General features: G+C 34.8%; 1 pseudogene; it reads left to right on the top strand.

Annotated features, from left to right (window-relative positions):
* The first annotated feature begins 928 nt into the window (after positions 1-928).
* Positions 929-1,153, top strand: LOC145286770 (U2 spliceosomal RNA; annotated as a pseudogene).
* The last annotated feature ends 9,836 nt before the right edge of the window (positions 1,154-10,989 follow it).

Consider the following 10,989-nt stretch of genomic DNA (forward strand, 5'->3'; position numbering starts at 1 on the left):
TTTTTAATTTCTTTGTTTTTACGTTGTTTTATCCAATCTTGTTTATGTTTTTCTTTTCATTCTCACTCAATGTTTTGTTTTGTTACTTTTAAGCATTCCGCCATTTTATCAATGTTGATTGTTAATTGATCTTTTTATTTGTTCGTCATCTCTAAACAAGACTTGATTATGAAACGCTAAAGATTTTGTGACGTGAATCTCAAGAGACAATACGATAAGATTTTCGTTCGTGCCTTTAACTTTCCAAGTAAAAGATGTTGACCCTTTCTAAGAAGATCAATCTACTAAAAAAGGTGAATATCTTATATTATTCTGTACACGTAAATCCACAGTAAAATCTGTACGTGTAAAACGTTAGTAAAACTTAGTTAAATCATTTTTAATTAATGTGTTGCCACGACATAATCATTATTACTTATTAATTATTAGTGATCTGAAGTTCTTCAAATAAATTATTTTTTTTCCTGAATTTTGTAGATGAGGATTGATAATTTGTATTCTTTGGATTATTCGAACTACTGTCCTTATCGTGAGTGTTATTCTCACAATATTTCGGCTGATGTAATCTCCGGCCTTCTTCGTGTATATCTTGTCGAACTCAGAAATGTTTGTGTCGAACACAGGAAATTTCTACATAATTTCGAACGGGACCCTTTATTTTAATCCCCGGGGATAGCATACTCTTGTTTCATTATCCATGATCGAATCGAAATCTTACAGAAATTGACATTCTTAGTATCCATCGCACTGAACATTAATTTTCTAATCTCCAGAAGAATGTTACTTGAGGCCGAATTCACCTAGTGCTTTATCCGTTACACCACGGGTAATTGCGAACAATTCTTGTATAATTTCAGGAACCATAACCGTATTTTTGTTTTAGATATGCAATCTTACAAATTATTACTATATAATCATATTACTACATAAATTTTCTTAGCCTTTTTTGGTCAAGATCAAAGTGTAGTATCTGTTCTTCAGATGCTGCACTTCCATTTCTTGTTCTCTTTCGGTGGAGGAGAAATCCTTCACGACTGAGACAATTTTTATTTTTGTACCTTTTCTCCACGTTAAAAAACGACCCTGGTGTCTAACTCTGTCCCGTGGGGAGGCATAGTAAATAGGTACTACATACTATGATATGATATGATATTATATATATATATATATATATATATATATATATATATATATATATATATATATATATAAATTTCTTTTCTTTTTGTGTATTGATATTCATATTCTAACACATTTTTTTATTTATTTAAAAAGCAAATACAAATTTGTTATATATTGGTTGAAGAATTGCATTCATCGACAAGTGATCTAGCTAATTTGCAGATTCTTTTAAACATTCATTTTAATTAATTCCCTATTATTTTTTTTCAGTTTTCTGATTGGATGAGCATTTAGTTAACTATTTAGTGCAATTATATTTATGCAGATATTCAACATTGTTTATTCTTACGTAATAAGGTTATAGTAAACATATACCTCTTTCTATATATTTATTTATGTATGCATATATGGATTTTTTTCTAGTGTTTCATCCTTTCGGGAATCATCAGTGCAGGGAGTAACGAATTCTGCCGGTCGAGAGATTCGGGCCCGATCACGAAGCCATCTCTGACTCCATTAGCAAGGAACAAACCACACGGCCAACGTTAATCGCGATAAATTCAGTTGAAATTTAAACATTTATTATTAAATGTCGAGACGTCCATCCAAAATGATCTAATGATTGTAACATCATGATATGCGCATGCGTGCTTTAGTGACATACTTTTATTTCAACTTTAAAGTGCTCAACAATAAGAACTGTAAAATAATATATATATATATATATATATATATATATATACAATTATTTAAAATTTTATGTACAAATAAGATGGAAGGGGTATGGGAGCGATAAAATATATACTTGAGCAAGTCCAATGATTAAGTTCATTCCTTAATATAGAGATAGAGATGGCCTACGTGAAATAATTGAAAATCTTTAAATAATTTTGAGAGTAAACCTGGTGTAAGATTGTAAAATACTCCATTTAGTACGCATTAGCACAAGCTGGATTTTCGATTAGGTGTTGGCCAATGCCAGATTCCTAGGCTGAAGAGGAGGAAGGGAGAGCGACTTGACCAGTCTAAGTTTTGCCGGGATGTGTTGGTTAATACGTATCAGCAAATTTAGAGAAGTTTGACCTACATAGCCAGACGATCACTTGCAATTGAATTCATAAATAACATTGATTTGTGTAATGTAAGAGTAAACTATCCTTCGTGACGGGAATGCAGATTTTACACCAAAAACCAAATGTAACCCAACAGGCGGGAAGCAATTTGATACAGAAATAATATTCTGTCTATTCAAACATTGACCAGCATCTCCAATCCAAGAAAGTTTTTAATAAATAGGACACTGGAGAGACCGAGGGCTATAGGAGAAGTGTATTCTTCTACTTGATTATTAATAGTGTAATTAATCAAATTCTCCGGATAACCATTACGAATGAAAATGTATTTGAGAGTGTTTTGTTCAATTTTGTTCGAAGAACAAATTTTAAGGGCTCTATACACTAATGTATGAATAAGCTATATTTTCTTAGCAGTAGGCACAAATGAGCGTCAATTAATATAAAGACCGGTAAAGGTCAGTTTACAATAAACTTTAGTAAAAAAAAAGAACTCTTACTACGCTCAATCAAAACACCCAGGAAAGGCAAGCAACGCTCATACCTCTTCCATCTTATTTTATATAACTGTATGTATATTGTTTTACACGAATTCCCATTCGTTTTTTCCTCTCCTAAATCCCTGAGTATTTGCTTTTGGTAATAATTTAATTAGCTTTTTTTTTGTAATTATGTTTTACACCAACGATTAACTTCTGATGAGTTTGTAAGGGAAAAGGCCTATTAGGGTGTTTTCCGTGTATTATTTTTTAAGCGCTATAGAAATTTTGTTTGGTTATATATATATATATATATATATATATATATATATATATATATATATATATATATACTCGCATTTCAACCCGGTGTTACCCGGGTGTTTGGAGGTGTATGTTGAGCAAAAAAACAAAACCAAAAAAAAAAAAAAAAAAAAAAATGCGGTCAATTTTGACCCCTATTATGACTCCTTTACATTTATTGTTTTGGGCTCAAATCAAGGTATTAAGGACAAGGAACCTATATCTAAAATTTCAATTGTTTATACCCAAAATTGGCGGAGGAGTTTGGTAGAGTTCTCAAAGGTCAAGTCATTGAACTTAGACCTCTTAACAGACAAATCTCTGGCCGAAAACGGATTACAAAGAATTTTCTCAATCTCAATAACCTGCATATTAAATTTCGAGTCTGTAGACTGAAAATTGACAGAGTTATTGCGTAGGGAAATGCACAGACAGACAGACAGACAGACAGAGACGTTCACTTTATATATATATATATATATATATATATATATATCCTGATAATGATATACAAAAGATTATGTGTAGCTTAATTGATATATATTAAAAAAAACCCCAACATTTTACTAAGCTATACTCACGTATTAAGCACTATTGAAGCAAAAACATCATATATATCTATATATCTATAAAAGTGAAAGTGTCTGTCTGTCTCTCTGTGTGTCTGTCTGTGTGTTTGTCTGTGTACATTTCCCTACTCAAAAACTCAGTCTACAGACTCGAAATTTGATATATTGAGATTTGGAAAAATCGTTGTAATCCGTTTTCGGCCAGAAATTTGGCTGTTAAGAGGTCAAAGTTCACCACCAATTTTACCTTATGAGAACTCTACCAAACTCCTCCGCCAATTTTGAGTATAAACAGTTGAAATTTTAGAGATAGGTTCCTTGGACATAGATCTAACTTAATAACTTGATTTAAGCCCAAAATGATAAACGTTAAGAGGTCAAAATAGGGGTCAAAGTTATAAAAAATGACCTCTACCAAATTACTTTGACAATTTCTAGTTTAAACATTTGGAATTTTACATAAAGGGTATTCAGAGATAGGGCAAACTTTTTAATTGGTTTGGGTCGGAAATTTGAACTACTAATATATAAATGTATGTATGTATGTTTGCATGTCTGCCTAAAACTTTCGACAGAGGCGACGGGTTTTCACAAGATCAGTATCGTTTTGAAGCCCGACCCTTCAGACGCCAAATACCGAACAATTGGCAAAAAAACATTAATTTCTTCACCCTAAACTGGGTACTTTTCTACAGGGAGGGGTCGAATTTTTCACCGATATTTTCAAAAGTCATCCCCTCTTTTTGATTGTCTAGCCTAAATTTAAACCTACGTCACTTCCGGTTTGGCGGTGGTCGTAACAGCAAAGACGTTACATACGGTACGGGTTCGAGCCTACCTTCGTACTACCATTTTTTTTTTGCTACACACACACCTCCAAATACCAGGCAACCCCGGGCACCCATGCTAGTATATATATATATATATATATATATATATATATATCCGAATAAACACAACAAATTATTTCCTTCCACATAGTTTTGTTTGTCATTAGAGCAATAATAACTCTGCACACATCAAACGCCTTCAATACAGTCTGGCACAAAGGATTGCCTTGCAGACGTGCTGGCTACAAAATATCTGAGAATGTCTCCACAACCATTGAATCCTTTCTATTTAATAGGTAAAAGTAGTTGATGATAGGGAGAACTCCGAAGCTCAATATAAGATCAATGGCAGTTCGCTTCAAGAACCTATTCTGAGCCTATCCGTCTTTCTAATCCTCATTAATGATTATATTCTGATTTTTATTGATACTCATATTCTTTACTTTTGGAACGATCCTCATATGGCAAAGCGTGCTCCGGTCGCCCATGCATAACCATAGTTCATCGCTAGCAAAAGTACATTGAAAATGATGGTGACTATGTAGAAAAATAAATTCTGGAGCACAAAAGCACGCTTCTTTAAATGATACCATTCTCGTGTTCGTAGTTATTCAACTTTTGAGTTAAAAATAGGAGACTTTACATTTGGAACAACCCCCGTACAATGGAAAATAATCTAGTAATTGATGATCTTTTTTATTCCTTACCGATTTTTTTTATCAGAATAGAAACGCCGCTAGACTTTATAGTTACTCTTAGGCATTGTCAAAATACATGAGCTTTATTTTGCTTACACAAAGAACATTGCATTATACAGTATTTTATTTCACTTCCCGATATGCTCTAGCCAAAATAGGGAACCTTTATATATATATATATATATATATATATATATATTTAGTGGAGATGGTAATTAATAAAAACTGAAGAAAGTGCTCAATACTGTTGTAGAGCTAATATGCGTTTTATTTTTTATTACCGCATCTTTCTGTTAAGTTACTTTATTGTTTGGGCTACTCGGCCGTTTTTTTTGGCCGTCTGTAGAGTCTGAGGACTTTTACAGAAATTTTCGCTAAAAAAACCCAACTAATGAAAATGAAAACATTATGTATAAAACCCTGAGAATGAGCTTATGCTCATATCTATGTATAACCAGATCTACATCGAACGAAAGTATTGCGCCTATGTACCCACAAATGAACTTAGATTTAAATCTATCCAAACGAATATGTCTATACCAATAACTGTCTGTATAACTGGGTGTGTATGTGTGTGTATGCACGCACGTATACATCCACGTGGGCGTCCGTGTGTACACGTGGTACCGATGTATATGTGCACGTAACTGTGTGTGCGTGTGTGGATGTGAAAGTATATGTTCCCGCTGCCTGCTGTCCACATAGTGTGTGAGAGCGTGCAGCTGTGTATATATGTCGATGTATGTGCTCGCGAGTATTGGTATCTGCATGTGCGCACGCGCTTGCACGTATGCGTGGGTTGCTAGTATGCCTGAATCAATATGCACATATGAGCCCGTGTAATCGCCTCCTTGGGGGCAGGGGCGTCGATGTGTCTATGTATCTGTGTATGTGCGCATCCATGCCTACGCACGCGCACCCAACATTAGCATCTTAAAGAAAATTTGACGTAAGCGAGAGCACCGCGAGTGTCTATACATGCAAGCGAACATGTGTACATATATTTGCACGCCAGGGCGGGTATGTATATGTACCTGTGACCGTTTCTTTTAAGTATATATGTGTGTACGTGCGCATGTGTGTACCTGTGCCCGCGACCGCTAGCTAACCCTCTCCAAACAATTGACAAAATAAAAATAAAAATAAACGGAATCACAGACCCCCCCGCCTCCAAACATAAGCGAACACCCAACAGGTCAAGACATACTCACCAAGAAATCATCTCACCAACGAGACGCTAAAAACTTTAACACTAAGACTCGAATTTTAAAGTAACCCCCTCCTCCCACCCCCACATATTTCCCTTCCCCTCATGTATCCCTATGCCCTCAGCCACACCAGAAATGAACTTCCCAGACCCTCCCCCACAAGTTCCTTAAAACCCCAAAACTAAAACATTATCGACATACCAAGTGCTCCCCAACTTCTCATTTTTTCCCTTCCTCTCTCTCTCTCTTTCTTCCCCCTCCTCGCAACCCCCTGACCTCATTCACTCTTTCACACTTTCATCCCAAAATAGCGAAAATTTCTGTAAAAGTCTGAGGACTCTACAGACGGCTAAGAAAACGGCCGAGTAGCCGAAACAATAATGTAACTTAACAGAAAGATACGGTGATAAAAAATAAAACGTATATATATATATATATATATACACACACACACATATATATATATATATATATATATATATATATATATATATATATATATATATATATATATATACAGAGAGAGAAAGAGAGAGAGAGAGAGAGAAATAAAAAGGAACAAACCGTATCATGTGTTCATCAACGTTTCGTCTTTATTTCGAGACTTCCTCTGGATTAATGAGATTAAGAAACAAAAAAATACCAGTACAAAATGGAGACCAGTCGCGAACGCAGACCCCACACTTTTATTATACCATCCCTATTTAAGTTAAAACATACTCATCAAAGTATTCTTATGTACATCTATATCAAAAACACTCATAAACGTTTTTTTTTAATTTTCAAATTTTTTATTTCCATACTTTGTGGACCAGGTGCGAACGCAAACCCCACAATTTTAATGAATCAACGTTCTGCCAGATCAAACATACCCATTCCTGTGTCTGGATACATCTTCTATCATTATATGTAATCAGTTTTTTTTTTAAACAGTCAACCATATAGGAGCCTATTTGTTACCACACACACACACACACACACACACACGCACACACACACACACACACACACACACATTCAGCTTTATATTATATATATGTGTGTGTGTGTATGTGTGTGTGTGTGTGCGTCCCGGTGATCAGACGCGGAAGATTCTGTGTAGCTTAATTATCATATATTAAAAAAATTATTACCTAGCTATACTACGTATTACGCATTCTTTAAGCAAATACTAAAAAAAATCATACAATGGTTCACTCTTTTGTTCCACTTTGTAAAACATTCACAGACAGAACTTGCTTTATTACCACATTTCTTTTGTCTTCTATGTACGTAGCGTCTGACGAAATTTCTATGAATAGAACTTCTTCGCAAGTTCGCCTACTGTATAGAACACATTGCCGCGGGACTGCTTCTCTGCAGATTGCAATGAGGAAGACTATTATTCAGACCTGATTATTAGTTAGCACATATTTTTAACGGTTCCTTTTTATTTAATCCACAAGGGTATCTTGCTCTCGTTCCGTTAAAATGGCCGGGTACAAGTTAACATTCTCATACTATAGAAAATATTTAATATATATAATCAGTCAATAAATTATTTAATAAAAATACACTCATTTCATTTCAGTTATACATCCATATTTGAATTATAACGGGCGTATTTGTTCCCCAAAAATATGAATTGCATCATATCTTTTTAAATATATTAACGGTTATATGAAGTTAAAAATCTTACTCGCTTTCAAAACGCTATGCCCACTCCCGTTTTTAATTTACAACGACTTTTATATACGTATTTATCATAATATGTATTATATGTACATATGTAATCAATGTATAATCAGCATTATGATAACCAGGTTTTAATTTTTGATACATATGCACACCTGTTTCATCTTTTTCGGGAATCACCAATGAGGAGGATGATATATAAAGGTCACTTTGTTTGTGTGTGTGAGAGTTCCTTCCCAATAGGTTCCGAAACGGCTGAGTCTATCTTTTGCCAATTTTTTCTTTCTTCTTTTTAATTCAATTTTCACCCCAAACAAGGCACAGTGTCACTTTGAAGTAGGGGGCTACTATCGGGGACATAAGTTGCAGGGCTAATATGAAGGGAGATGAGTAACAAGATGTCTATTCACATTACTCTTGAACTTCTGCATATCAGTACAGTTGGGAAAGCAGAATCCCGGAAGGGAGTTCCAAAGTCTGGCAGTTCTGGGGAAGAAACTATTGAAGTAGAATGCTTTCTTACATCTAGGAATATCTACTGTTAAGGGGTGGGATTTAGTTGCTTGTCGGGTTGATCAGGGAAGTCACGTCGAGGGGTTATAAGTGCTTGTAGTTCGTCATAGCATTCACCAATAAGGTACTTGTAGAACAGGCAGAGGGATGCAAAATTTCGTCGATGGGACTGAGGCTGAAGCTAAGATGACAGTTCAGGACCTATCAGGTTGGCGATTCTCTTTTGAACCCTGTCAAGGAGTGAGAGACAAGTAGCAGATGCACCAGCCCAAATGTGACAACAATACTCCATACATGGGCGAATGGTGACCTTATTAAGGTACAGGATACTTTTAGGCGTAAGTACATTTCTAGCACGGTAGAGAGAGCCCACATTCTTCGCAACAGCCTTGGAAATGCTCTCAATGTATCTATTCCAGTTCATGTTCCCTATAAACGTTAGGCCGAAGAGTTTAAAGGAAGTACTTTCGGGTAATGTGTTCTTGGCCATTGCTATTGGTGGTAGTGAAGGTTTCTTGCAATTATTGAAGGAAACCAGTTTAGTGCTGACAGCATTGAATGTGACCATCCATTTGTGCCCCCCATTTCACTACAGATTGAAGGTCATCCTCTAGTGTTTCTGCCATTTCCTTAGATATGTGTTCATTTGTTTTCCTGTCGTGTCTGTTATAGAGAGTGGTATCGTCAGCAAATATACCCATCTCAGAAACAATTTTATTAGGGAGGTCATTTATGAATATCAAGAATAATAAACGTCCAAGGATGGACCCCTGAGGTTCTCCTGCATTTATATCATATTGTTTACATGTACGACCGTCAAGGACAACCTGGATTTTACTCTTACTTAAGAAGGAATTAATTACTTTATGAATTCTTCCAGTGGTACCATATGATCTAATTTTTCTTAGAAGACCATCGTGCCCTACCCTGTCAAAAGCCTTAGATATATCGAAGGCTACCACTGTAGCCTCCCCTGTTTTGTCCGATGAACGGTATATACGTTCAGAGAAGTCAGTTAGGATATCTGCTGTGGAACGGGCTTGCCTAAATCCATACTGATTCATTATTTATGAGTTCAATTTACAATAAAAGTAGAAGTACCATTTAAAATCGCCGTAAATCATTTCTTCGTTTGCATATTTTAAAACTTCATCGTCAAGCCCAAATATCAGCGGACGTGATATTGTAAACACACACAGACAGAATTTGATGAACGAAATTATCATTATTATTTCAAAAACTTTTGCGAATTAATCCATTGTGCAAATTATTCTCAACTCTATAATACATTTCAATGTGTATATTTATATCTATCTCTTTCTATATATAAATAAATATGTGTTCTTCCATCCTGACACATGTTAGTAAGTAACATGACGAAATCACATGAAATTGGGGAAGCATATAGTATAGACATTGACTCCAGACTTACGTGAAATGAATTCGGAAATATTCTCCACTTTATAAAACCGATGAACGATGTTTTCCCTGTAGATGATCAGAAATTATAACAATAATTTATGCATGAAAAATTAAATTCCATTTCTGATATAATTGTATGATTTTACACGAATTATTTAATATATATCTACATAACTAGCGACTGCTAACACAGGTGAAACATTTTTTTTCATTATCTATTTTGCAATGCTGTAATCTAATTAAACGTAACACTATATTGCTAACGCGATATATTCTGCTAAATACTTCTTATTGTTGGACTATGACACAGATTTCAGTTTCTTTATGCTCGGGAACATTGCTATCTTTTCCTACGGACGGGAACAGGATAGCTTAGATGCAATAAGAATGATGTTTTGCCAGCGTAATAACTCGTTATATAAGATGGGGTATCCTTGATGAAACTCAGTATCCAACCAGGAATCAGTTTACCTTCAAGCAGTATAACCCGAATAAGCCTGCAACATATTGCCTATATATTTTGATAAGTACTAGTGATAAGTTCATAAGTAACAAACCAGAATGATGTACCCAACCAATATTATATAACTGGAACATTCATGTATGTAACATCAGACGTTGGAAAACCCCCTAAGAATTATGACCGGTCCTGCAGGAATATTTACACACACTGAAAGCATAAAAGGAAAAGCGACTTATCGAGTTATGTTGTTATTACTTTATACAGAAAAATGACTATGGAACCTTTTATTGCCGTTGCAGATGACGAAACAAATGAAACGATCAATCTATAGATTATAGATACTTATTCATGCAAAACAAATTTGTCCTTCCCTAAACAGCTTTAACCCATTATTACTATTTAATATTTAAAACGGATGAAGCGTAAATTCAGTTAATTTGCTCCGAATAAAAATAAAACGAAATAAAAACACAGGAACAACAGAAAAACGAGTAAAACTAATAGAAAAGAACATGTAATAGATTCGGTTTATTCTTACTTCCTTTCTTTCTTTTTCTTACTATTTTTTTCAGCCCAAACAAGGTACAGTGCCACTAAGCCGTAAGGAGTTACTATTTGAGACCAGGTTTTCAGGG

The sequence above is a fragment of the Euprymna scolopes genome, chromosome 10, assembly GCF_053919585.1.
Source record: "Euprymna scolopes isolate OS-2025 chromosome 10, ASM5391958v1, whole genome shotgun sequence".
NCBI classification, from domain to species: Eukaryota; Metazoa; Mollusca; class Cephalopoda; order Sepiida; family Sepiolidae; genus Euprymna; species Euprymna scolopes.